This window comes from Synchiropus splendidus, chromosome 3 (genome assembly GCF_027744825.2).
Source record: "Synchiropus splendidus isolate RoL2022-P1 chromosome 3, RoL_Sspl_1.0, whole genome shotgun sequence".
Lineage (NCBI taxonomy): Eukaryota > Metazoa > Chordata > Actinopteri > Syngnathiformes > Callionymidae > Synchiropus > Synchiropus splendidus.
In genome coordinates this window covers 10,180,328-10,206,649 of record NC_071336.1, presented here as the reverse complement: position 1 = coordinate 10,206,649, position 26,322 = coordinate 10,180,328, and the positions used below count along the sequence as shown (strand labels likewise).

The following is a 26,322-nucleotide window of genomic DNA, read 5'->3' as shown; positions in this document are numbered from 1 at the left end:
GAGTGATTAAATATTTAAAATTGACAAGTGGGATCCATCATCGTCCACCTCCCTCCATCTGGTGAAGTATCACCGCGTCTCCTGCGCGGGGCGCGTCTCCGTGGGCGGCCTCTCCTCCTCGCTGCTGCTGTCTCCACTTCAGCTGGATGCAGGTGATTTTGCGTCAAAGCGCACGACAACTACCACACACGGTCGCAGGAAACGCTCTTGCGGAAGCTTCGCAATAAAAGACGCGCTGTTCACACCGCGCCAGCGGCGTCTTATTTTGACAGCGGTAATCTGAACACGTGCTCTGTGTGCTCTGGATGTCTTCACAGCCGGGTTGTAGGTGCAACGGCTCGGCCAGGACCGATCGCATCTGTCTCTTCAAGGAGGGACGGTGTTGTGTGCGCAGTCTGGATAAAGACAGACCGCCGGTGCTTTCATCCACGGATATATACTCCCCATCACATTACGGTTGTCATCAGCGGAATTGCAGGACAAAACAAGTAAGGACTTTTCTTCTTTGCGGAGAGATTTTAAGAAGTAAATGATGAAGAGAAAGGAAAAGCCGCGGCGCTCCAGGGATGGAGCGCGCAAAGGCACAGCCTGTGCGATGGTTTGGGATGGTGTTGAGGATGTCACTTGGTTCTGCTGGGGATAGACGTGTTGGCAAAATGATGCTCGAGCGTGTTTTGGAGCCAGTGTGGGAGTTGAGGGCAGAGAAACACCACTGCGCGCACCGTGAAGGAGAAAGTGGGTTTAAATGTGTTCTAAACGACTGTTCTAAACAGGTTGCGACCGCTTGTTTAACACTAAATAAGTGATTTACCTCAACGACACCCCCCATTTTCAACCTCTCTCATGGACGTAAATACCGTCCATGCGCGATTTTGGAGGCTTCGCCACTGCCTCAGCTCCAGTCGTCCAGCTTCGATTTATTTTTCATTCAACAACTTTCAAGAGATTGGAAGCTCGTTCGATGCCCGTCCTCTTCTTTTCCACCAGTAAATGTTAAAATGGTGTGACAGACAGACTGCAACTCCTCGAGTCAGACGTGACACCCAAACGCCCACTAGAGTGCGTAACGGCATCTGAACACAGTAACAATGCCATCGACCGGATCTGAAGAATTAAAAAAATCAAAACAATAATTCTATGGTTTTGCGACGCCACAGTGTGGTTGAGGGGTCAGCTGTGTGTGCGCAACATTTGAACCACAAGGTGTCCGTTCAACGGATGGAGTACAGGAACACCGCACAACAGAGTGGATGAAAGTGACAGTTATGTGGTTAAAATGTGTTTTTAGTTTACCTCATAAGACAAGTAGATCCTGAGACTAGCGTGTAAGAAGGAATATTTATGCATACATTCATCTGAACACTCATATATCATCCTCCCTCTGCATGCTCCCTCCGTACATTAAATACATTACCTCTAATAACCTAGAAGGGTCCATTAGAGACCAGTATGATTCATTATAGACTAATAGAATCACTTTAATGACCATAATGGCGGAGTGCTGTGCTGTATGCACCAAACATGTCTGCTAGCACTTCGCTATGTGGCTTTTTCTGCAAGAACTAAAATCACGTGTTGGTGTCGATTGAAAATATTAAGATGAAAATTATGTTGTGCTGAAGTTTTACCTGATTTTGTCTTGTTATGCTCCTGAAACTCTCAATAAATGTCGATGACTGAGCAGTGGCTAGCATTGCAGCGGTGCTGCAGGTCCAGGGTTCGAGCGATGCTTGAGGCAGAGCTGTATAGACCATAGTGGGTGACTGTCCAATAACCCAATGAAGTTCATTGATCTCTCTAAATTGTCTCAAGATACGTGTGTGTGTGTGCACGAGTGGTAGTTTGCTTGCGATGGCCTGCCTTTCCAGAGTGCCCGCTGTCTGCCTATTGTGGCCTTAAAAGCAGAAATGGAATTATTATTGTTGCAAAGCAAGCAGAATGTAACGTTCGCGGTGGCAGCGCTATACTTTTTCCATAGCTGAAGTAGTGTCTCGGGGGCAACCATGTATACTGATTAAATTATTGCAGATTTTTACAGATTTTGTCGGTTTATCAGCATCTATTTTATACATCAAAACATAGTAGCATATATCATAGCAACACAGTAAATGCAAATCATTTGTTGGCACAACGTTGTTCACATTAAATGTGATTTTTTTTTCTCTACCTGGTATTTAATGGTGTTTGTGTTACTGTGCACCTCTTATTTTATGATTTGCTGGCAGTTTCCTTCCAATAACAACACAGCCTTGAAATAATCATTCAGTCTGTGTGTGTAGGTTTTGAATAGAGAAAAAAATCAATAGTTAAAATCAACATAGTTTTCACTAAACTATTCTGTGTACAAAGGTATTATTGTTATTTAAGTCTTTCCAGGGAGATTGAATCACATACACATGAAATGTGTTGTCTATGAGGATTTGCCCCTAAGAGAGAAAACAAGCTATCATTTGTCATCATTGAATTTGAGACAATTTCTGTGAATAATAAAAAATTCTCATTAGTGTCGAGGCAGAATGTCTGCTCCACCCTCCTATTGTAGTTTCAAAGACTTTTCCCACATGTTGTAGGGGTCCAAAGGGATGTTTATTGTGATTCTTGTTCAGTAAGAATGGTGCAAAACTGATATCTGACTTCAACACAGCAGCATTAAAAAAAAAAAAATACCAATACGAATACTATAAACAAGGTGTGAGGAACTATATCATAAGTAAGTGTAAAAATAATAAATTGTCTGGCTGAAAACAGAATCGACGGCAATAGGGTAAAGTTGATGGTCAGGTAAGTTGCTCCTCCCACATGATCAACTCATTAATGACGAGGTATGAATAAACAAAAATGGGAAAAAAACGTGTTATTAAACTTAATATTTATTAACTGAATACACATTCCATTTCAGTGTAAATGACTTAAATGATTTTACCATGATTTAATATATTTTTCTTCCACAAAAGTTATGACCAAATCCAGAACAAATAAAATACAGGTACTTGAAATTGGACTGAGTAATATAGCCGTAATAGCGACAGACAGACAGGGATATGGATTTGAGGCAATATTGTGATACCAATACATTTTTTCTGTTGAATCACCACCATTTAGTTGTAATTCTAGATCTGGTGTTTTAAATACAGCGGCTGCTGCTCTGCAGTGTACAAGCATTGGCCAGCGTGGTGGATACAAAAGATTACTGGGAGCCTCTTCCAAAGAAACAACTACAATGAATCTGATAGCCGGCGAGATTCCAGATGCAAAGTTAGAGAGGGACAGCAGGATCCTTTCTTTAAAAGACAATAGGTGGGAACCAGACAAATCTCATCCAGTACATACTTCCGTTTCTCCAGCAGCCTCAAAACCTCCCCTTTCCAAGTCCGTCTCAAAACAATGCTCCTTACAAGCGTCATTTGGCAACACTGTACTATATACGGTTCACAGGAGCAGCTCTCCATTAGAGCTGTGTATTGACAAGTATCTTGCAATATGATATGTATTCCGATATGGACGTGGTGATAGGATACATTACGATTGATTCTGTAAGTGCAGAAATATACTGTAATCACTTCACTTATATTGTGAAAACTATGTGCATGAAAACAAGTTTATTGTTATGACATCAATCCAGTTAGACTTTCAGTTAAATTTCACCCTAGGAATGAATCGCTTCCTTAATCCACAAAATAACTCCAATGTACAAAAAGAAAACCGTGAAGTATCAAGACAATGTCACACAATCATGTATTGTGATATTTCAACAAAAAATAGTGATACAACATTGTGAGTTTTTCATGTTATTATTCCAACACGTTCTCACTCGCAAGACGTGAAGTAGCAACTCTCTTCAAGTGACTTTTGTGTCCAATGTTACCGCAGAAGGCAGCCTTCATTGTATCATTGGTGCATTGGACTTACAAATGAGGCACATGTTCCGCCTTCCGTTGCATATTCTGACGCAGTGGGAAGCACATTGCATGGAAGGAAGATGGAGGTTTGGGTTAGGGTTAGCCACAGGATGGCACTGCTTTCAGTCTAAATGCTACAATGTGTACCTTGGTAGATAAAGCGCCTCCTAGTCACGGTGACTTAGGTGAAGAGGAGCGCCACATGTGGTCCTACTGTATATCTCTGGCTGTTTACCCTGCTTTTGTCCAACCACTTGCATGGCACGTCACATAGAGAAGGAAAACTTTTTCACTCCACTGAAACACCCAAGTGTTGTCATAGGACACACAAGTCACTTGAAGAGAGCTGCTGTTTGATGCCTTGGGGGTATGAGTTGACTTTGCAGCTGCACTTGGGTTTCATTTTTTTATTTTTATTTTTGCACTAATTTGCTCTTGCAACTAGAAAGTGCAGGATATTCCTGTTCCCGATGTACTTTCAGGCAAGGTGTTGATTGAGTTTCAATAAAATGGGTTTTGTCTTATGTATTGTCTTCTTTAAAATATCATATCTAGTATGTCTGATATCACCATCCAGACCGTATCGCTCAGCCCTAACTTGAATGGCTAGACTTTTTAACTGTTCCGAGGCTACGTTTAATAACCGTTTTGTTTCTGGCTTCCCAAAAATCTCTTCCATCTTCACTCCTAATAATCCAGATTTCATTCATTCCACTGTAGTTCATTATCAGTGGAGCACGGAATTAGTGCAGCCATATTGCTGTTCTGAAGCAAACTGCCTCCAGCTGTTCATTCCCAGCTGACAAAAACGTAAGAGCTCATTTTGACAATGGCTTTGAAAATACCTAAAAAGCTTCCCCACTTTAAAATGAAACAGCCGGTGCAGGCGCAGTCGGCAGAAAACGGTTCCATACATGATTCTCCTTTTGTTCTCCGAGCCTTCGCTGCACTTCGTGGAGGGTGCTTAACATTGCCTTTGTGGGTTGAGATGACTTATAATAATTGCAAATTCGCCCACAATTTGAATAATTTCCGGAGACCTTTTCGCTGTTTGTAATATGGCGAGTGCGAGAAGTGAATTTGAGGTCTCCACCTCCTTTGTTTCGCTCATCCCTTTGCCAGGAGGCTTCGTCAACTTCCCTGAATACAAATCTCCAGCTTTTGAACTCAAATGTCAGCACTCTAGGTCAACAGGCAATCAGAATGCCATTTTAAGTCAAAACACGTTTTCAGATTCATAACGTGGCGGGGTGAACTGTAGGAGTGGGCAGGGAGTGCAGCCCCAGTTTGTCAGGCTTTATCCTCGAAATGAACAAGAACTTGACCCGATGTGGGTAATAAGATATTCGGTCTCATGCTGGGTATATTTAGGTCCTTGAAGCTGCTGTCAGACTGGATATATCAGTCAGAAACGTTCTCTGGTCACACATGAGTGTTTGAGCAGCTGTCCCTCTGAAGGCGCTGTCTTCAATCATATCGCCACTGAAACACGGCCATTTGCGAGCGCCTGCTCCCACCTGGTTGCTCACCATGCTGTTGTCCCCCCACTGAAGGAAAGTGGAAGAGTTGAGAATGAATAATCTTCCTGTAATCCCCCGAACGGTGGAGAGAGCAATCTGCCTCATTAACTCACTCTTCTGCCGCTCACAGCCAGGCCCTCATCCGTCTTCCTGTTCGTCCGTCGACCATCTGCGGGTGTAGTGCGCGAGAAGAGAGGTTAGAGGAGCTTAGGGTTGCTACAAAGGAGACACTTGCGTGGAAGTGAGAGGAAAAAAAAATGAGGGATTTCTGCTCTCACTCCTTACTTCCTCCATTTTAGCTCCAGGGGCCATGATGGGAGAAGACGTGCTCGCCCGGCTCCTTCTCCTGCGCTTCTCACTTTTCTATTTTGATTAAGCTGTCATAGTCAGGATAGCGCAGCCACTGATAGAGACGTGTGCTGAAGAAGCTCTTATTGTTTTTGCATGGATGGGTCTGTGAGAAAGAGTCTGTCAGAGGGAACATCTGTGCTTGAATGTCACCGTAATGATCACGTTCCAACGTTATTACAGTCTCTTGCATGTGTAAGACATAGCAATGGCGTGAAAGCCATCAAGCGGATTGTTGTGGATATGTTCCATTCCAAAGATCAGATGGTCATGAGGGGTTTAATATTCAGATCATTGCCACTTCCGTCTGCATAGTTGGGTTCTCCTGAGGTCGACACAAGAGTGCCTTTGGTTGTCGAGGAGAGGATGATTGGAACAGACCTGAGAATGCAAGCAACTGCGTGAGGTCATTTCTTCATGCTTTTCAGATTCGCCCACAGACTCTTTAGCCAAAAGCTGCAAGAGAGAACTCGACGTGAGTCAGTGAGAAGTGTAGTTGATGCCTCACTTTTTCATTAGAATTGTATAAGGCTGTGCTGGGGGAGTATTCAGTGGACATGTGAGAAGTAGCACAGATGTTTGGACTGAGCCAAACCACTGCGGGTTCTCGGTTTATTTACAGTGATTAACAGGGGTTAAGGTTTTTCAACTTCATCAAACGTTTCCCTGCCATGTGTGACCTAGCATTGACAAAGGAAGGTGTCTATCATAAACTGACATTGTTGCGTTGGTTATAACGTTACTTGGTTTTATATATTACTTTGTTTCACTATGAGATTTACTCACGGTGCTGAATGTGTGAGTGTGACTAAAGTTCATGGTCATATGCGATGCTATACATATACCATGTGATGTTTAAGTTCAGTGTAAGATTGCTATGTTAGCGAGTGCCACACTAAGACACACACCTCGCTTCATGCTTGCCGTTGAGTGACAGCTGAAGTCAGCCAGTGGGAAAAAGCTTTGACTACAACAGTCTCTTGCAGCTATAAGAGGTCTGTCTTGATGCGGACTCGCAATCACTGAAATGATTGAATCCCAAAATTTGAACGAGAAGTGTTTTTGCACTTTCTTCATGTATTTACAAACAGTAAACAGAGTCCAACAGTACTAAAACCTATAACTAACTAAACCCATATTCATAACTGATATGAAACTTTGTACCATTGGACACGAACAGAGGGATGCAACGAAATGAAAATTTGTGGCCGAAGCCCGAATACAATGTAAAATTCTTGGCTGAACTCCAAATGTCCAGTGTGGTTGAATTTTTACAATTTTTTTTAATGTTGCCTGAATTGTCAAGAGCATATCTTTACACATTTTTGTCACAGAAAGTAAATGTTCAGATGATTGAATATAGAGATTTTAAAAATATATATTTATTTCAGACTTTATTTTTCAAATAATAATAATCATAACAAAACAAAACAAAATTTCCCATCATAAAATAGACTGATTACGTAAACAGAAGGCTGTAGATACTTGGTTGAACACTCATCTTACATGGCAATGCTATTCTCACTCTCCAACACTTTAAAAGAACCAAAAACAAGACTGTATGCAGACTTTGCCTCCCACGTTGTGCTGAAGCGTCGACACCAAGGACAACAAAGAAATGATCAAATTAAGAGGAAAAGGTGCGATACATGGGTCGCAAACTTGGCAACATTGGAGTGAGGATATGATGATATGGAAAGACAAGTCAAACAGAACAATAGATTGAATTTTCCAAAATTGGGAACATTATTGAACCAGGAGTACAAACGTTTTAACATTTTAATGCACTTTAGTAGTGCATTTCAGGACTTGGGAGAATGACAAATCCCTCTATTGAAGAATGAAATGATGTACAGTTTGACGTGACTGATCGAGTGTCCAGAATGTGATGGGCTTTGTGGTAGGTTTCATTGATTTTATTGGACTAGATATTTGCTCATAAGCAAGCTGGATTTGTTGCATTTCTGCTGCTGATTGGGAAGGAAAAGTTACAAAGCACTTGTGCAATGGAAGCGGTTGAGTTCAAAGCTCCCTGTGAAGATTTCAACAACTTTCCTTTGGTCTCTCTAATTGAGTAAAGAGTTTAGAGAGTTGCTTGGCGGAAATTCTGGATCTGTGCCACAGAGCTTACTGTATTCCTCATAGACAGGGTCATGAATTCTCTCAGCAGACAATGGCACGACATGCGGATGTGAGAGGACTTATTTTCCCCTTTCTCTAATAGTTCCAAGTGACATGCATCCCGCCCTTCCTCACAGCCTCCTTGTTTTCCTGCCAAAACTCAGCCCAAAAGCAGACATTGCCAATGAATAAATGAAGATGTTGTTTATTGCATCCAGTGAGTCTGATGTGAAAGATTTGCATTGCAACATTGCTCAGACTGGGAGGTTATTCCTTTAGAAGTCATTGCACTCTTACTATCTGATATCAAATGCTGTATCCCATGCCACCTTAAACTGATGTGTCTTGGGAGTTTGTGTCAATACTGCATTTTAAAAATATTTCAACACAAATATTGCTATCGGCTATGTGAGTTTAAGAGACGTCACACCTGGTGTGTCACAGTAATGCCGCTACTGTAGGGGTGCAATGCCTTTCACTAGACCCCATTACAAAAGTTTTGACTTGGCCTACTTCTGTTTATTTAGAAAAGTTTAAACGTTGAGCTGTTGCACTGCGTGTTGGGTAAGAGGTTGGTTTTCTTTCTTTCTTTTTTTTTGAGCAATTGGGTGTGAGACCATGCAAGAATATGAGAGAGTATGGTTTGTATTAAAGTTTTTTACGTATCAAAATGATCACAAAACTGTCAATGGTGATTATTCACTGAGACTCTTTGGTTTGAAAAATGCGTTGATCCAGTATATCTAATGTTAATAACTGCTAAAGTGAAGAATAAAATACATTTATAAACACATCAACAGTTTTATCAATAATAATAAGAAAGAAAAGGGCTATATTGAAGTCACTTTTTACATTCACTTGCTACATTTTCAAAAACAAAATGCATGGATTGGTCCTAACAAGAGGAAAGAGCAAACATGCACACACATGCTTCAGCGCTGCACCATTGTGAACCAGCCGTCATTCACAATCCAGATGAATTAATAAATGAAGAGTGAGCCACTTTGCTTGTATACACACCCACCTAGCTTTGAAGTAGGTGGGTGTGTATACAAGCAAAAACAAAAGGTACATGAAATGATGAAACAATAATGAAAATATTAAAAGAAATAATAAAACAAAACAACATAAACAAGTGACCGGAATATGAATCATGAGATCCATGTCTTATTTTTATTTTTTTATTTTTTTTTGTGTAAGAGTAATATGTCAGTTTTATGAATATTTTACTCGGATAGTCACTGGGGGAGGGAAAATGAAGATGGTTGGGTAAGGCAGATACGGATCAACATGGAGGGCACGGGGGGCCTCTGTGAAATGGAAATCTGCCTTAATTTGGGAATATCATTGTCAGTTTTTCACTGCAACACACATCATTCTTGTCAGTTTTTTAAGCTCAAACCCTGGATGAGAAAGGAGTCCATAGTTTAACAAGAATCCATAAGCGTCAGCCTCATGTTTAAGAATGCCATGATGAAAATATGTCACTTTTCTGGATGAAATTGATCAAATCTCCCCTAAAATTCCATACATATGTGTTTTTTAGATTCCAGTCAGTCAAATGAAGTCTTCATTGAAAAGACTCCTCGGTGTATGATTGTCTTTGCAAGCTTTCAATCTTCTCATGCAGCAGGACAGTGTGTGAAATGAACTCTGATCCTCAAGTGTGGATGGCATAATTTTATGCATGAGAGTGGAATGGTCCTCAGTCCCGTCCGTGTGCATTGATGCCCTCTGGTCCAACATCTGTCTGAACTTCATGGCCCATCTCAAATTTGGAATACTGACAATATGGGATTTCTTCTGTTAGATGGCTCATTTCATGCTCCTGGTCCATCTCCCCTCAGAGAAGGAGACAATAGAGTTAGTCCTGCTCACTGTGACTGCCTTCTCCAGACCTCAGTTGACTCCACAGTGGTCACAATGAAAACTCAAATCGCTTTGAACCTTGTTGACACTAATATAGAATGACTGATTATTGCTTTTGTTTGAGGTCCTGCAACATTGCATTGTTAATGCTCCAATAAAGGGAGTCCCACAACTCATCTCTGATTAAAAATGATCATTTTTAGATGGTTTCATGAATGTTTATCCTGGTTGGCTGTGGTTGGTTTTGCGGCCGCCGTGACACACATCTAGATTTTGGATGAATTTAGATTCATCATTTTAAGTTTGCTGAAAATAGAACATTGTTGTGTGGACCAGTAGTTCAGTCCGAATTGTGCTGTTCTTTTCTTTAGATTTTTGTGCTTCATTGAATGCGTTTTCAGGGTAAAGGTTTCGCTTCATCATGTGGTGAGCTGTGAATGGATCTTGTGTCAAAGTAGAGCAGGTTGTTTTGCAGGCATGCAGAACACACACACAGTCTTATGCTCAAAATTGAAGTGTGGGTGTCGGTAACTAATCCTTCGACAGTGGGAGATCACTCATCCATACAAATGTATAATATTGCATAATGATGCAGTTTGTTTTCAAACGTTTGCACATGTGCTGTACATATAAAGCAAAGACATCCAAAATACACAGCATATTAATCCAATTTTGAGGATTATGGGTCTATTTATTTGCGCTGTAATAAGTGCATTATGTATGCCTTGTGTACGAGCAGGGCTTTTTGCACACAGCTGGTCTTTCTTTGCATCTTGTGAAGCTTAATTTTGGCCCTAAAATGTGTCCACTCTGTCAAAGACGACGAGCCCAGTTGTCGAATCAATACCGGCTGTCGAAACGTGAGCTGTACAAGCTTTAAACCCTGCAGCCCTCTGCTTCACCTGAAGCTCTCTTATGAAAACAACTCTCACCCTGAAATACATCGTTTGAGTCAGCTCCTGCTCACCAGCAAGGTGAACGGATGCATTGCAATGGGACACTTGGGGGAAAGAATGTTGAGAAAAGACACTCTTTTAGCTGAAGGAATGTCTATTAGGCAGACTAAATGGCTCATACCTGTTAAGGGGAGTCGTTTTTTTGGTGGTTAGCATTTGTCTAACTGCCATACAATCCCTTGGTTACCTATGTCACTTTATCTACGGGGCCACATGGCCTTAAAGTAACTATTTATCTGAGAGGTTTTCATATTGGCTGAACCTGTGGCAGATAGGTTGGAAATGTATGTGCTCATCAGCCTGTGCTTGGCTGTCAAAACTGCATCTCATTTACATTGTATTCACCAAAGAAAACTGCATCGTGTGTCAAAGACATCGCTATGGAAGAGGTGCGGTGCAGCAGCTGTCAATACCTGGACACAACTCATTGGAAATGTTGCTTCTGAGACACTAGTTTCCATTCAGTTTGACTGACTTTACACATTGTTCCATGGCAATTGTTTATACACTCTCCAGTTGTAATGTGAAATATTGCAATATCCTACTTTTGAATATGGACTCCATGAAGTTGGCACCGACTTTAACTTGCCACTCCACTTTTGCAACTTGTTAAGTTGAAAAGCTAGAGATGTCTCAAGCTTTCTGGTGGACTGTGTCAAGGTCAGTGAATGTGGATGAGGGTCTGCCTCTATTTGCCTCTATTTGCAGGATGCATACATTTTAGACATTTTAACTTTGTTACTGCGCAACTTTGGAGATTCTGAAAGTTTGCTTTGGTTATGGATTTCATATGACCTGGACCATACTGAGGATGGGCAGATGGAGCAGCAATCCACACTAGAAGGAGACTGCCAGATCTGAATTTGTCCCTAGGGATCAACAACCATGGACTCGGGTTTATTGCCGTTGGGCTTGAGTGGTTTTGTTGACGTCCAGGCTCTGAGGCTGTGCAGACAGTTAACCAGTGGAAGCAAAGCACGGGCAATGAAATTGAGCATGAGGGAGCAGAGTGAAAAGGTTAGTGTTGACGCGTACTGTGCGGGCGAGGCTTTGTACAGAGTTTGCGAGAACAACTGTCACAAAGTAGCGTCTAAAGAACGACAGACATTCTAAACCGTAATTACAATGAGTAGATTTTTATTGACTGGAACTGAATTCAGTTTACAAGGGGCCTTTTTTGTTTTGTTTTGTTTTTTGGGTAGTGCCACCCTTCACATTGTCTTGTTGTACGTGTTACACTGGAGTCCAAATATTGGAAAAATAGGGAATTAAGTTCATTTGTAGTCCACCTTTCAAGTCTTCAAAGGCCAGAATGGAAATTTGCAGCGCCATTTCTGAACAGTATGTCTCTCAATCTGAATAAACCATGATCCAGATGTTTCTGGATGAGCGGCACTCTTCCCATCAACCATACCAATTGCACGGATTTCCTTCTTCCACGGGTTTCCGAGTTTATCTTTCTCTTTGATTCCTGTCTCTGTCCTGTTCCAATACGAACCAGTCCTGTTCATTCCCATTTCCATGCATGGGGAATTCACTGAGGCATGAGTAGATGTGTTTTTGTGTGTTTTGGGTTTGGCTTGACTTGTGCTTTTTCACTGACAGTGCAAGTCAGGCAAATATTCCGGCAATGGACTTGACTTCTGTTGAACTGCAAGCTGTGGAGTGAGACAGGCAGACAGTGTCTGTGTTTGTGGCACAGATGGTGTTAGCGGAGTCACTGGGTTTTGATAGAGTGTGTCGCTGGAAATGTGTCAGGGATTTCCACTATTGGAAATTGGTCCGACATCCAATTCAAGGCCACATCATGGCATTTCTGACTTCAGAGAGACTAAGTTAGCATGATTTGGCAGCAATAGAGACTCAGAATCACTAAACACAATCTGCAAATCTGCGTGTTAACATACATTGACAGATACATTCCTGAGGCTTTTGAAACCAACCTGCAGTCAGAAAGTTAGAAGGGCATATTTTCCTTTTGGCCTTCCTTTTGATCAGCCAAGTCCATAAGCAAAGGCTCAGAAAAAACAGTAATGTTGAGTTCAAGTACTCATGTATTTTTATTTGAAGAAAAAAAAAGGTAGTTTCTTCACTTTGTTCAATCTGGAGTTGAGTTGACACAAAACAATGCTCCATGTTTGGTACCATGAAGCAAGTGGGGTTTTCACAGTAGCGCTGCATCACTATCCCAATCTTGTAAAAAGCCTCAGCAGAGCTCCAGGGAGAAGAAAGAGGAGGTGTGAAAATAACACGCAGAGGTGGGTTATACAGGCCCACTGGATCTTTTTAGGTCTTCTCAAGTCAAGATGTGGCACACTAAAGTCAGCCAAAGCAAAGCCCTATCAAACACGGCAGCATCGATCCAAAGCTCTTTCCCTTGCCAACCCATTTCTCAGAGGAGGATGTGATGTGCAAGGAGGGCATTTTACTCCAGTTACTCCAGCTCGCTTCCCAACTCTGCTCCAACATCCACCAGAAATCTATGAAGCTCACCTGTGTGGCCTGAAGCGATCCAGCCTCGACGGATTGCCTTCCGCTCCGACAGCAAGCAACTCATCAACCCACTGTGAATATTCTTTTGTGAGGGCGGGAAGACTACTCGCAGCATCCAAAAATCCTCAGTCCAAAATGATCTCATCAGCACTTTGGATTCCATCCATTATTAATGCCACCATTGTTTTCTGTTGAAGATGCCTGAATACATTAAAAAGTAAAGAGACAGCAGATATTCCTGCAGGGACTTTGTCTTGTCCCAATGTTTGGATAGATTAGTATTTAGTAACATAATCTTTCCAGTGGCGCTGAAAAGTGTTCAGTTCTCCTCCATGCACTTGAGTGGAGGGAAATTAATTTAACCACGAGGCCCTCAGTCAGGAAGTAGAGATTCACTTTCGCCGGAGAAACTACATTTTACTTAATTACTTTGTTTTGTAAACTATCTGCTCTCTTTAAAGACTCTATTTACTGAGGCAATTCCTTGTTTGTAACTCTTTGCCCTAACTCCAATCTTTAAAAGCCATTGCGTCTACCACCAGGAAGTTAATAGATTGTTGATAAATAGAAACCATTTGAGCAGCAAGTCAACACAGTAGTTGTGTAAAGATTCTTAACCAATTGATCCTTTTATCTCAGACTCTTTTGTATCAAATGCATAAAATGCTATTTGAAATTTAGACTGTGTTGAGTGAACATGATTTAAACGGTGGCATCGAGCCACTGGCCATGATTCAAACTCAGCACTTTGAATAGTGCCAAGTTCTGTGGGAATTGAGTGATAAAAGGTTTTTCCTCCAACGATCTCCTCAAGCTAATGTTTGATTGACCTTTTAAGTTTTATCAGACAGCAGGGTGCAGCTCTGCCTGCATTCACAGTCAGGAATATGAAATCATCAGCAAAGATGTCGTTCAGAGTGGAAATGTGTTCTCGTCTGGAGGCATGTGTGTGTCAATATGGGTGACCTGCAATCTCCCAGCTGAAATATTGAGTTCTGGAATTGTAAAGGCAAGATTTTTGCTCTGCCGTTTTGGTGAACAACCCTGGTTGGCATGTTGCTATAAGATGCTGTACAGCCGACATGGCTTCAAATTACCTTACAGTACCTTCAACCTCTTCGTGTAGAACTAATTTGACCTGCTTTCTAATGTCGACAACTATGACTTATGCTTACATATATAAACATAAAAAAATGGTGGGTGGACTAACTAGTATTTTAGCAGCATTGCGGATGACGAATGAACTAACATTTTCTTCAAACACCCACTAATTCCCATATTCATTTCTCTTCAGGGTGGAACACTTTAAAAACACCATTTTCTTTAGCTTTTTATTGGGGTGACCTTGTACATTGGCTCATATCTTAAAAGCAGAGCAACCTTGCCTCTTTTTTCCCCACTGAGTAAGAATGCAAGTTTCAGCACTTGGAGAGCTCCGTGTCCCAGTCCACTTCCTTTGCTCTATTTTTATGCAGCAGGGGCGGTGGAGCAGCTTTTTCATCACCAGATGTCGACGCACTCTCCGGCGCTATTCTCACTTTCTGTGTACAAACTGTGTGTTTATCTCCAGGGTTGTCATGTTGCTGTGATCTGCTCCCGCAATGCTGCAGATAAAGGTGTGTTAGAACATCTTTCTATCTAGAAAAAAAAAGAAAGAATCACGACCTTTACTTCATATACTATATCAATTCATTATATCTTTAAATATAATGGTAGTAAATTAAACATTTCGCATATATGGGTTTCTGAGGTGTCTGCTGGTCCAACTTGACTTTATTGTTGTTATCAATTATTGACTTGCCTGAGGCCAGAGTTTTGAGGACTCTCACCTTTGCTCAGGACTCTCACCCAAAATATCTCTTCTTTTATTCGCTCAACAAGCGGTGAGACACCAGACCAGCATAATCGAGGCTTAGGGCGAAATCTGCTGACTCGTGGCATTTGCTGTTTGGCCACTTTGCTGGTTTTGCATCAGGTCAGAGTGTAAATGCTGCGATGAGGTCACGGGATGTTAAGCTCAAATCTCTCAGTGCACTTAAGGTAACTGTGGAGTATCTGCATAAGCTCCTTAGGAAAGCATAACCCCTTTGATGCGTGCGTTTGCCGACGAAGGACAGAGCTCATACAGTGATTCAACAACAGTATGACATACATTATGCTGGGTATCAGCTCAAGAAGAACATCAAACTAAAGTAATTTGGAAAAGCTGCTCTAGTGGTTTCTCTTGTGAGTGTTCTGCAGAATCCTGCTGTTTACAGAGAATAATATGAACTCTTTTGTTTTACACAGCGGCTTCTACTCTTCATGAGAGATAAATGTTATAATGCATTTTGGTTTCTGCTCCCCTCCTTTTCTTCTGTAGAGCACATCAGAATGTTATCTTCTAAAGCCATGCATATCCAAAAAAAGGGGCCTTAGACTAAATGGTTGCAAAAGATGGAAATCAAGTGGAAACCATTTAAGGTCATGGACAGCCAATCTGCTCCCGTCTTCTGCAAAACAGCGTGAGTAAGGAACACTACTTTGGTGCGAAGAACAATTTGTGAGTCATTCTGGATTCACCTTGGCTGTCAGTCATCGCAGAGGAAGCGTTTTGAGGTTCTCCTTGGCCGCCCCCCTGCTGCTTTAATGAATTCTCCTACGAATCATTAATATTTGAAAGAAAGCTGTTGGTTGGGAATTTTCAACCCTCGGATATTTTTGCTTGTCCTTTATCAATTCTGACCTTTATCTTTGTTTTTTTTTTTCAATTCCTATTCTCTAAATAACTGTGGTGAAAAGACACAGAACGACAATTTTGTGTTGGACTAAGTGATGTGCTGCTGCTGAAGAAGTTAAAATAGATTTTGCCAAATAGAAGAGCTCACATTGCATGACTTTATGAAAAGACAACTTTCAGTGAAATGCATCAGAAAAAAATAGCATAATTTAAGACATGGATCATGGCAGAATCACAGTTCCCTTCCAAGGATTTTAATCTAGTGTGCCATAAACGCTATGCCTCAGTAATGTTCCCAAATTTCTAAAGCTCCAACTTTCTATTGCATGTAGGCAAATGAATAGAAGAACAATGAGTGGTCGGTGGTAGCATTTATAACTCGTCACCTCCCTCACACAAAAGTTGAGTTTTATTTTAATGATTCCATACTTTTTTTATATTGTCCTTTTGTAGCTGGTTCTGTGCAGAGTTGGGTGTATTAGCAACACTGGTGAGTCACGTAAGTGTCAGATTTTATCTTCAGAACCTCAAATGAATTGACAGAACAAGGCCAAAATCCAGTCACTCCTAAAATCAGATTGTGGAAATCTCATGGAGGTGAAGCAACACAACACAACCTCTCCTCAGAAGACTTAGTTGAGGTAAATTTTGTGGTTCAATCCAAATCTATTTTTTTTTGTTTTTTTCTGGGATTTACTACATCTAATCTGGAGCTTTCTCTGGTGTCTGCAAGTGTGTCGAACGGATAACACATGAATGCCTTGCTTTAATAATCCCAATTAAACTAAGCCCCTGCATTTACCACCTTGCATGTGCCCAAAAAAGAGCTGAACAGAAACGTCGAAGAGGCTCTTTCAGCCGTGCCTGTGTCGTTCTCTTTTTGTATTTGCTAAACCTTTCTGTCGCTTCATTCATGTGCTGCTGCAGGTCTAATTATTCCAATAAGTGGGACGTAGCTGCGATAGCAACAGTGGACTATTGATGCACTGGGTAGCTCGTGCATTTGCAAAGTGCGGAGAATGCAGCTATCATCCATTTCCATTATGGTGGAAAAGGAGGAGGAAGATAGACAGCAGCGGAAAACACTGTAAGCTACCGTGAGGGCAGAGAACACGTTCAGAATAAACCTACGTATCCAGCCCTTGCTCCCCTCCAGTTTCATGTGGAGTTGCACTTTTCCACATTTGGGCCTTCAAAAAGACTTACGAGAACAAGGCTGAGGTTGAAGACGGGGTCAGAATTAACTGTAGGCTATTTTCCCTTTTTTGAATAGCATACAGACTGTATCAGACTCTTGCTTCCCCCTGTGAGCTTTGTCATATCTTCAGCAGTAAAAGGAAGTCAACCACAATCAGCCTAGCGAGAGCCTGCAGCGTTGTATGGATTTTTCACACTTTTCTTAAGACTGTTTTTGTGAATCTAAAGATTAATGTAGCCATTTAATTAGGACACGAGTGAACTGATAGCAGCTGTTTGCATTTAATAACAAAAGAAATAACTATAATCCAGAGGAAAATGTTACAATGTCTTTTGTTTCAGTTCAATTCAGTTCAGTTTATAATGAGAAACTCAAAATGTCATTTTAAAATAGGCCCACACGGTTGGTTCTGAAGTCTTCTTTCTGCCAAAGCTATTGTTGTGCCTATATGCAACCCAAACCCATTTTATTTTGCCTGAAGTGGAACAGCAAAGAAAATAATTCAGAAATATGCTAGTAAATGACTACACAGTCTCTCCATATTTCATAATGTCATCTTCGCTGGCTCATCATCGACAAAGTTTGCTTGAGAGATGAGGAAGAGTCTCTCCAGTGGATTTGACAAACATCTGTAAAAGCATGAACCGTAAATTCCGGATGTTAGCCACACCCACTAAATTTAAGAAGGAGAATTGATCTTGTTCATACGTACCACACCGATCTATAAGCCACTGGTGCAGTAGTGCTGTCGTAGAAAGGTCAACGCATCAGGAGCACTAGTTTTAAAAACAGCGTCCTGCATCGAAACTGACTCATTACAGAAACCCGGCAATGTTCTGGACTTGAATCCTGAACACACATCACGACTCTTATTTACATTAAAGTGCTTGAAATGCACTTTAAAAATTCAACACCACTGCCGGTCAACGCTGCCACTTATCATCTCCAGTCCTCCAGAAGATCAGATGTGTTGGTGGAGCTGCGAAAACCAAGGTAAATAAAACACCTGTGGTTTCATCAGTTTCATGTGGCGAGGCTCAGTGTTTTGGCAGCATGACACTCTTCAACCTGAAAAAGTCCAAACATTAGCCATGTCGTTCCTTAAGCGGCAGGATTCAGACTGTAAGAAAAAAAAGTAGAGACTTATAGTTTGGACATTACAGTAAGGCACAATGGCCTCTGCCAGTTTGCATCATGATCCGTCCAGATGAGTGAATTTACTCCCTTCCGAAACTCTGGGTTGTTTCTCAAGTACAGAACTATATGCCGCTATATCTATCCGTTTTCACAACCTTTTGAAGTAGTGGTATCAAAGTTGAATACGTCATTGAAACAAATTTGACACACAAAGGGTTAACTAGAATATATATAATTGAAGGAAAGCTTTTTTGCTGCCGTAATTGAATTAAATCACATGATGTTTGGTCTGATGGAGGTGCAACGCTCACAGTGTAGTCGGAGTAAATAGCTTTGGACAAATGTGCATGTGATGTGGATGACAAATCGATGTGCTCTTGACAGCTAAACATTTTAATATCACTTGCTGCCTGGGCGATTGCGAGATTTCAATCATTGCTCTGGATGTGCCGATGATTGCTTCATCATCATGGCCGGAGTAAATCTGGCAACGTTGAGTGGCTGTCAGGTCCGTCCATCAATCAGACGAGCTGGGCTCTTAGAATGCCTGAAAAGTTGTGTGATTTATTCCGCAGAGAGTGGCTGCGTGTGCATGTTGTTGTTCTTTTTTTTTTTTTCCATTTTAGAGCGCTGAGCTGCAGCGTCCTGCATTAGCGGCGCCGTAATGAGAGCCAACTTCTGCCGACGTCGGATCAGAGTACGCTGAATCTCAGTAGTGCTGGCCACAGCCGAACACTCTCAAGCACAACCATTTGTTTCAATCTGCATTCTGTCAGTTTAGCATAGTTTAGCATAGCCACCTGAGGATTGAAGTGAAAAAAAAAATGCATGCACATTCAGGGATATATGCGAAAACAGCACTTCAGCTCCCTGTGTGTCGCATTTCATCACAAGGGGATAATATACCACAACTCATCCATCTAATTTCCTTACAGATCCTTTCAGCTGCATCATTCTCACTTCTCACAGTCATTTCTGCTTACTTATCTGCTCCTTTTACTAGCCTTTTTAGCATGCGCACCATGGAGGAGCAGCTTAGGCTATACATATACACCTGGCACAATGCAGCAGCAGCAATTCTGTCGCTTGTAATGACCGGCTATCATTTCGGGAGATGTGCGTTGCATCACTGTGGAGGATGTCTGTATGCAAAGAGGATTAAGTCGGAGACGGGTCGAGATTGCTAACGTGTGGGCCGGAGAGACAATTCTGCGGTTTGGCTTTTACAGTACGAATGACAAGGAGGCCAGGCGTTAAAGCCTCCGTAGCGAAGCAGACAAATGTGTGCGTACGATGTCTTTGTGCATAATTTAGCAAGAACACGTTTCCTTGGCCTTGTCGCTGAAAGTTTGCGATTGCCATCAGGTGAGAATTCCCTTGTCGGTAGTGTGAGCCAACCTGGGAATCGCACATGCCGTGTTATATGCTCTTGCAGAACCAAATTGTGAGACCAGGCTCCTCTCATTCACCTTTGTACACAGTGAGTAACAGAAACACGTCTGAGGGTTTTGATTCTAGTTCATGATATGAATTGAATGACATCAGTAACAGTTGGCACAATCCGCATTTGCGTTGATGCATTTAATAACGTCTTGCCTGTGTACAGTTTGTGTCCCTGTTTATCCTGTTGTGTTTTTGCGTATGTACCCATTGTTGCTATTAGGGAAGCCTCAAAGCCTTTTATGCCTTAATAGGAGGCAATTGTTGGATCAAAACATGACATAAAAAAATTAAATGCATTTTAAAAATATACAAGTTCTTTAAAGTTCCCACGAGTATGGAAAGGGTTTCTGTTCAGAAAATAAATCCCTTAAGTACTCAGGCTCTGTGTGATTGATTTAAAGAGTGTTAAAGAGAGTCTGTTAAAAACATGCTGAAAACCACCATAATCATGTCCATGCGTTATCCACTTGATGCTTCCATTTCGTTTTCATGGCAGCTCTGAAGCCGTGGCAGTTTACATGTATAGTAACCCTGTCCGTCAGTTTGGGTGAAAAAGGTATAATAAATGCAGAATGGCTGCAAAAAGTAGCTAGTGTTGTGAGCTAACCTGCCATTCATTCTTTTCCCCAACGATTGGAAATTGTGATTAATGGAAACAATTTGAAAAAGTCAAGGAAGTTGATGGATAAATAGATTTGCTGCATTTGTTGGAATTGTCTATCGTTTCCAACAGACAAGTCGTAAATTGAGTCAGCAGCAGGTTTTTCTGTCTGATTCGACTCCATCACTTTGTCGCTGTGAAGCCTGTGGCCCTCCTGCCCACTGACGCTGAGTGTGCACGTAAAATTGATCACTGTTGTCATGGCACAGGTGACCATCTATGGTAGAAAAGAATAGAGGCATCCTGCAGCACCCCATCACTGTTGTCACTTTTCGATTTCATATTCATATTTGTACGATCCATTTCACTTGGTATGAGTTTGTGAGCACATGACACTGTCCATGGATAGCCATTCGACCCATGTAGGCTGTATCAATAATTGATACGTGATGTTCTGGGTGACCACACGTCACGTTTTCTGGAGGGTTTGGTTGAGAATGTTGCTTCTTGCAGAGAACATTGTTGTTGTTATTGCTGACTGACTGAAGAATTCAGGTGGTTAAGGCCTTTCATTGCTTTGTTCTGCCATTTCTGCCAATAAAGTCATCATTTTTGGCTGTAACCCATCTTCAGCACACAGCTTGACAGTTTTTTTTTTGTTTCTTTGTTTTTGTCATGACTGTGTGTAAATTTGTGTCTGTGAATTGTTGTTGTTATTTGGGCATATTGTGCAATGTGTGTTTCTTTGTTCATGTATTTGTCCACGTTTTGTACATGCAGTACACTAACCCCCCCAGGAAAAGAGCCGAAGTGGTTTTTGTGGCAAAGGATAGTTGTGATATGTTGAAGTCGAGCAGGCTGACTCATTGTGATGGAAAGCGGAATACCAGAACACTGCTGTGCTGGTTACTGAACATGACTTCAACTGTTTTCTGCCAGAATCTTCCAGAAAGATTACAGTCACACATGTGCGTGTTTCAAAGTGTCTGACTCATACCTTGTGTGGGTTAAAGTCAGAGTCATTGCTCCTTTATTGAACACTTTTGCGGTCATTGTGGAGTTGAGTTGTTACTGTTCCAGTTATTAGTGATTTTTTTTTGTGGTTGTGGACCACGTCCGCTTTGAAAATGATTTAAAAAATGATTCTGTCTTGTTTCAGTCTCACTTGAGACTGAGCTGCTACAGCAACACAAGCCGCCTGGCTGTTCAGTCCTACCCAGACTAATTAAGAACACCTGGAATGCTCTCTAATGATTCAGCAGAAAAACGGAATAATAAATGTGCAAGTTTGTTTCTGTGAATATGTGGAAGAGCTAAAGGTTTAGTTCAATTCTTTCCATGTCAGCAGACACATCGGAATGTATACACATGCACACATTACTAGCTATGTCATTGGGGAAAATAGTGTTTACAAAGTATTTACTACTTATAGAAAGGTGGACTCTGAAAATGAAATTACACAACGCAGGAATATTAATATTAACAAAATGTGATACTCTCATCATCCATGGTTCTTTGCTGAGGCTATTCAGTAGCTGTAATGGAGATTGCCAAACCTCAATGAACAGCCCTTCCATGGTTTGAAGAAAATTTGAGCACCGCTGTTTTTGAGCAAAGTGGAGGCTTCTTTGAGCTCATGAAGTCAATTTGGATAAAAGGCAGGTGTCCGCTGGCCAGATCAGAAGACAAGCGCTGCAGCTTGTTACTGCAGGACATGGACTTGATGTTGCCAATAACACAGCTGATAATAGCGGCAAGGTACTGAGAGGCTCATTAAACATTGTTGCACTTAACTGTCTTTCTCTACTCTCAGTGTTGACGGTAGCAGACAACATTTTCGGTAACTGGATCTATTACTGAGCCTTTGTTACGTTTATATACACAACCCGTCTACCCATGAAGCCGCCTCACAGTTGCTGCTGAGTGGTAGCCATGATTTCTGACAGTATCACACTGGTAACACTTAGAATGGACTTCATCCAAATGTGACTTGGCTAAGTGATGCTGAAGCTATTTACCAGAGATACAGTTTGACCCCCATTTGAGATATTTAACTACTTCATCAGCAACTACCTCAAGCATTTTGCACACGCAAACTGAGTCCATCAGGGAGTGTTTGGACTCATAATTAATGAGGTAAATGATGTGAATGTTCCACACAGGATGTGGATTTTTCCAAATGGTACTGCGCTGTGACATGAGGAATGGGTCCACAGAAATGTTCAGCTATTGATATTCATACAATATTGAAAAGAATAACTTGAGCTCTCATTCCCCCTGGCTTCCTCTCCAGAGCCGTCCGTCTCTCCCCGCTCGCCTTTGTCTGACTTCTTCTCATTCTTATTTTCCCATGCAGCGTGTTGTAGCGCTCTCATTTCAAGGCGAATGCGGCTTGAGGGACTCTTTGACTTCTGCACTCAATAGATGTGTTTAATTTGGCTGCATCCAGCAGAGGGAAGGCTCTTTGTCCTATTGTCTGAAACCATGAAACTTTTGTCGGTCTCCTGCCACTTGAGCTTTGTTCTGCTGAGGAATGGAGTGATTGTTATTCTTGATATTTATATGTCACATGCCATTAGTCAAAAATATGTCCTCGCTCTGCTGCAATCTAACATGATAAATATGACACTTCTGAGCATCTGGGCATCTGTTTTGAAAACACTCGAAGCTCAAACAGCTGGTAGTGAGACTGAATGCAATGCAAATCACCAATAGAAACATTTTCAAACCATCGACTATTTAAGATGCCATGTTGCAACAAATATGAATCATCTCACCCGTCTGCTGAAATTACAGGTTTCACAGCTGTATTTTGACATTTCTGTCCCAAAGTATTAATGACAAACCTTAGTTATTATGCTTAGTGAGAACAATTATTTGTGATGGTATAAAAAAAGGCCACGCTCACATTTTTTTCTTTTTTTTTCAACTTCCAACTGTCCAGCAGTTTTAGTCCGGGCCCTGGTTGTGCACACAATGAATAGTGCTGTGTGTGGAAGTTCACTTGGAGGGCTGGACCACGCTGGTGAATTATAAAAGTTGCATGCATCTCAAAAAGATGGTGGAGAATCATCTGCGAAAACCAGAAATTGTTTCGTTGTTTGCAGCAGGGCAATTATGGTGAGACACAAGCCAAACTATTCCTTGACCTTCTGAAAGGTGATGGAGGAACACTGCGTCATTTATGAAAATGATAAAAACATACAGTCAAGAATCTGCACAATGATATGATACATACACAAAATTTTTAGGCAACATCAATGCTTGATAGATAAATATGGCAGAGATCAATTTCAACCTCATGTTTCTTTTCTTTTTGAGCAGAGTAAACTGGTTTCCGTGTTTATGCATACCTATCCTTGTAAGGTGCAATTCCGGGTAAAACTCCTCCTTGTGAGGGCCTTAAGTTTTTGTGGGGCTGTTTAGATGGACACCACATGGTTCAGTCTCAATTTGAGGGTGTAAACTTCAAAATAACTTGGTCATTATTATTACGTTTAAGTTTGTTTTGGTTGAGGTTTTCTGGATGGCTAGGTTTAGGATGAGTGGCTGGGGACAACATTACAAACCTGAGCGGAGCCTGCAAAGATGGAGCAACAAACCTGTGTATGTATGTTCATTTCTATCTTGTTTTAATTCTAGTCATTTTTGTATTTCACTGTCTTGTTAAGTTCACTGTTTGCAGTGGTGTTTCCGAACCAACAAACTGCAAGAAACCACTTCAATGTACAGCTCACCTTAGTTTTGAGTTTAATAGTATAGCTTTAGTGACTCCTAAGAGGCAGATAATGTCAGATTTACAAACACTATGTGTACAATGTAAAACAGGTGTGCATCCAAAGTGTTTTATATTTAGATATTATGTGTGATCACAGAGAAAGACAGAGGACTTGCAAACTTTCGACATGGTTGACATGCAGTGTAACTGATTAAACATAAAAAAATAAATATAACCACTTTTTCATGAACGTTCCGAGAGAGTTTGGAAAGGCTTTGCACCACATAATCGGTTTGTGGGTCGTAATTATATCATGGTCATGACATCATATATGGCAGGGGTCTCATTGATCCAAAATAGGGCTGCACTAGATGCAGCTCTATATATGCTCTATATATTATCACACACTTCCCTCAATCAGGTGTCTGAAGACTGTGATCAGTCAATTGCCAGTCTGGTGCCGACTAGAACAAAAAACTGGCACCGACTGCAGGGGGTTTGGGGATCGGTTTGAGACCCATGATTTAAAGTGAACTACCACAATTTGCTGCATCACATCAACATCTTCAAGCATAAAGAAACTTTCAAACGACTTGGGCAACTGACACACTTTTGTGATACACGCTGCACATCCATCAGAGTCACTGCGCTCTGACGCAAGCGCCATAAATTGAAATATTTGATCAGAGTATGTCCTGGAGAAGACGCAGAAGTGGCAGGAAGAGACGAATTCAGCTACAGTCATTCATGTACACAATGCTGTGGGACCTGTGGGATGATTAATCACCCGCCCTCAACTTCTATTAGCAGTGGACTGAAAGCAGCTGAAAGGAGTTTTTTTTCTGAGTAAATCCAGCATCAAGACAGCAGGTTGATGACATGTCGTTGTTGAAGACGTCCTAATGTGGACGCATCATCTCTGTTCATTGACTGGACTGGGCTACTTCCAGTTCATCATTGTTTGGGTGGAGACAGTGTGGCGCATTGTACGCTGATGATGGACACGAACGTGCATAGTGTCATGTTGCTTTTAACCCCGGAAAATCCTAAAAAAAAAAAAAATTCATATCTAATCTGTGCAATTTCAGACAAAACCACTCTTTGTAAATCTCACTTTGTTTAGTTGTGTTTTAACCGTGGGGACATCAGTTGAGGCTTGAGTAACAATTTGATCAATCTTTTTATTGATTTTGTTTAAATGCTTTTCAATGCAGCACATCTTCACAGAAATATGTTTAGATGAATATGATGTTATTTGCATGCTCCCTTTACATATCGAATTGTCTGTTTCAAATAGTATTGCCATCACTTATCACATCCCTGCTTTCTTTTCGTCTGTATTGCTGTTCACAATGTATCCACTCGTGTGAGCAAAAGTTTATGACAACGGCAAACTCAAAAACACACATGGCAACTGTGGCAGAAGTATTGATAATGTACCTCATGCACAAAAGACAAAATGGAGGCAGTGTCGGAGGAGTCGGTGATCAGTGAGGCCGTAAAATATGTGGCAACTGGAGGCCGTGCTTTAACCTGCCAGTGACCTCCAGGGGGCGGAAAAGCGGGTATCCAGGGGGCGGCATTATAGGGGGGCTTGATGAAGTCAAGTCGGATTGCGTCTTGTTCTCCTGCTTTTCCTGCTGTGGATATAAGTCGAATGTTGCACCTCCGTGACGAGGGGTGGCGCCGTAAGATCGTCAGTCTTCCCTGTTCCTATGACCGTAGAGGAAGACCAGTCAAATGTGAAAGGTAGCAAGAAGGCACTCCAGACTGTTATAGTGAACGCTGTAGATAGCGATGGTGCTGACTGACTGTTCAGTTAAATGAACAAGTTTAACATCCAGAATCAGCGCGTTGCATCGACAGCTCAATGCCATCACCATCAAACACACTTTCTTTGGCAGGTTTTTGAAATAAACTTGCAAGTTCGTGAATAAAATGAAATATTCCTGACACTGTATTGTCCATGTATTCAAGGATGGTATATGTGGAGTAGCCGAAGTAGTCACACTTTTTTTTCACACCTTTGCAACCATGCCAACAGTTGCTTATGAGGTGGTAATGTTGTCTCCTTAATACAAATCAGGTCATATGAGTACTAAATGACCTGAGTGAAGAAAGTTGAAGACAAATCTACACACCTGCAGATCATTGTCATCACAAGACACTGCTGATAACAGGTTTGTCATGTGTTCACCGCAGACATGAGCCAAGACCGAGGAACACACATACTGCATCAGGTTACACACGCTGCATCTCAATTGTGTAGACGGTTATTAAACAGTATTAGTCCGTGATTT

At 41.5% G+C, this 26,322-nt stretch overlaps 1 protein-coding gene across 15 annotated transcripts in view; it reads left to right on the top strand.

Annotated features, from left to right (window-relative positions):
* Nucleotides 1-306: 306 nt before the first annotated feature.
* Nucleotides 307-26,322, top strand: part of nrxn2b (neurexin 2b) — a 633,241-nt gene continuing 607,225 nt past the window's right edge. For 11 of the 15 annotated variants that reach the window (XM_053860757.1, XM_053860765.1, XM_053860764.1 and 8 more), the window contains exon 1: nucleotides 308-488. The gene's annotated coding sequence lies outside the window, so the exon portion shown is untranslated. Of the gene's footprint in view, nucleotides 489-26,322 lie in introns of all 15 variants that reach the window. The other 4 variants (XM_053860769.1, XM_053860768.1, XM_053860772.1 and 1 more) reach the window with 1 other exon arrangement.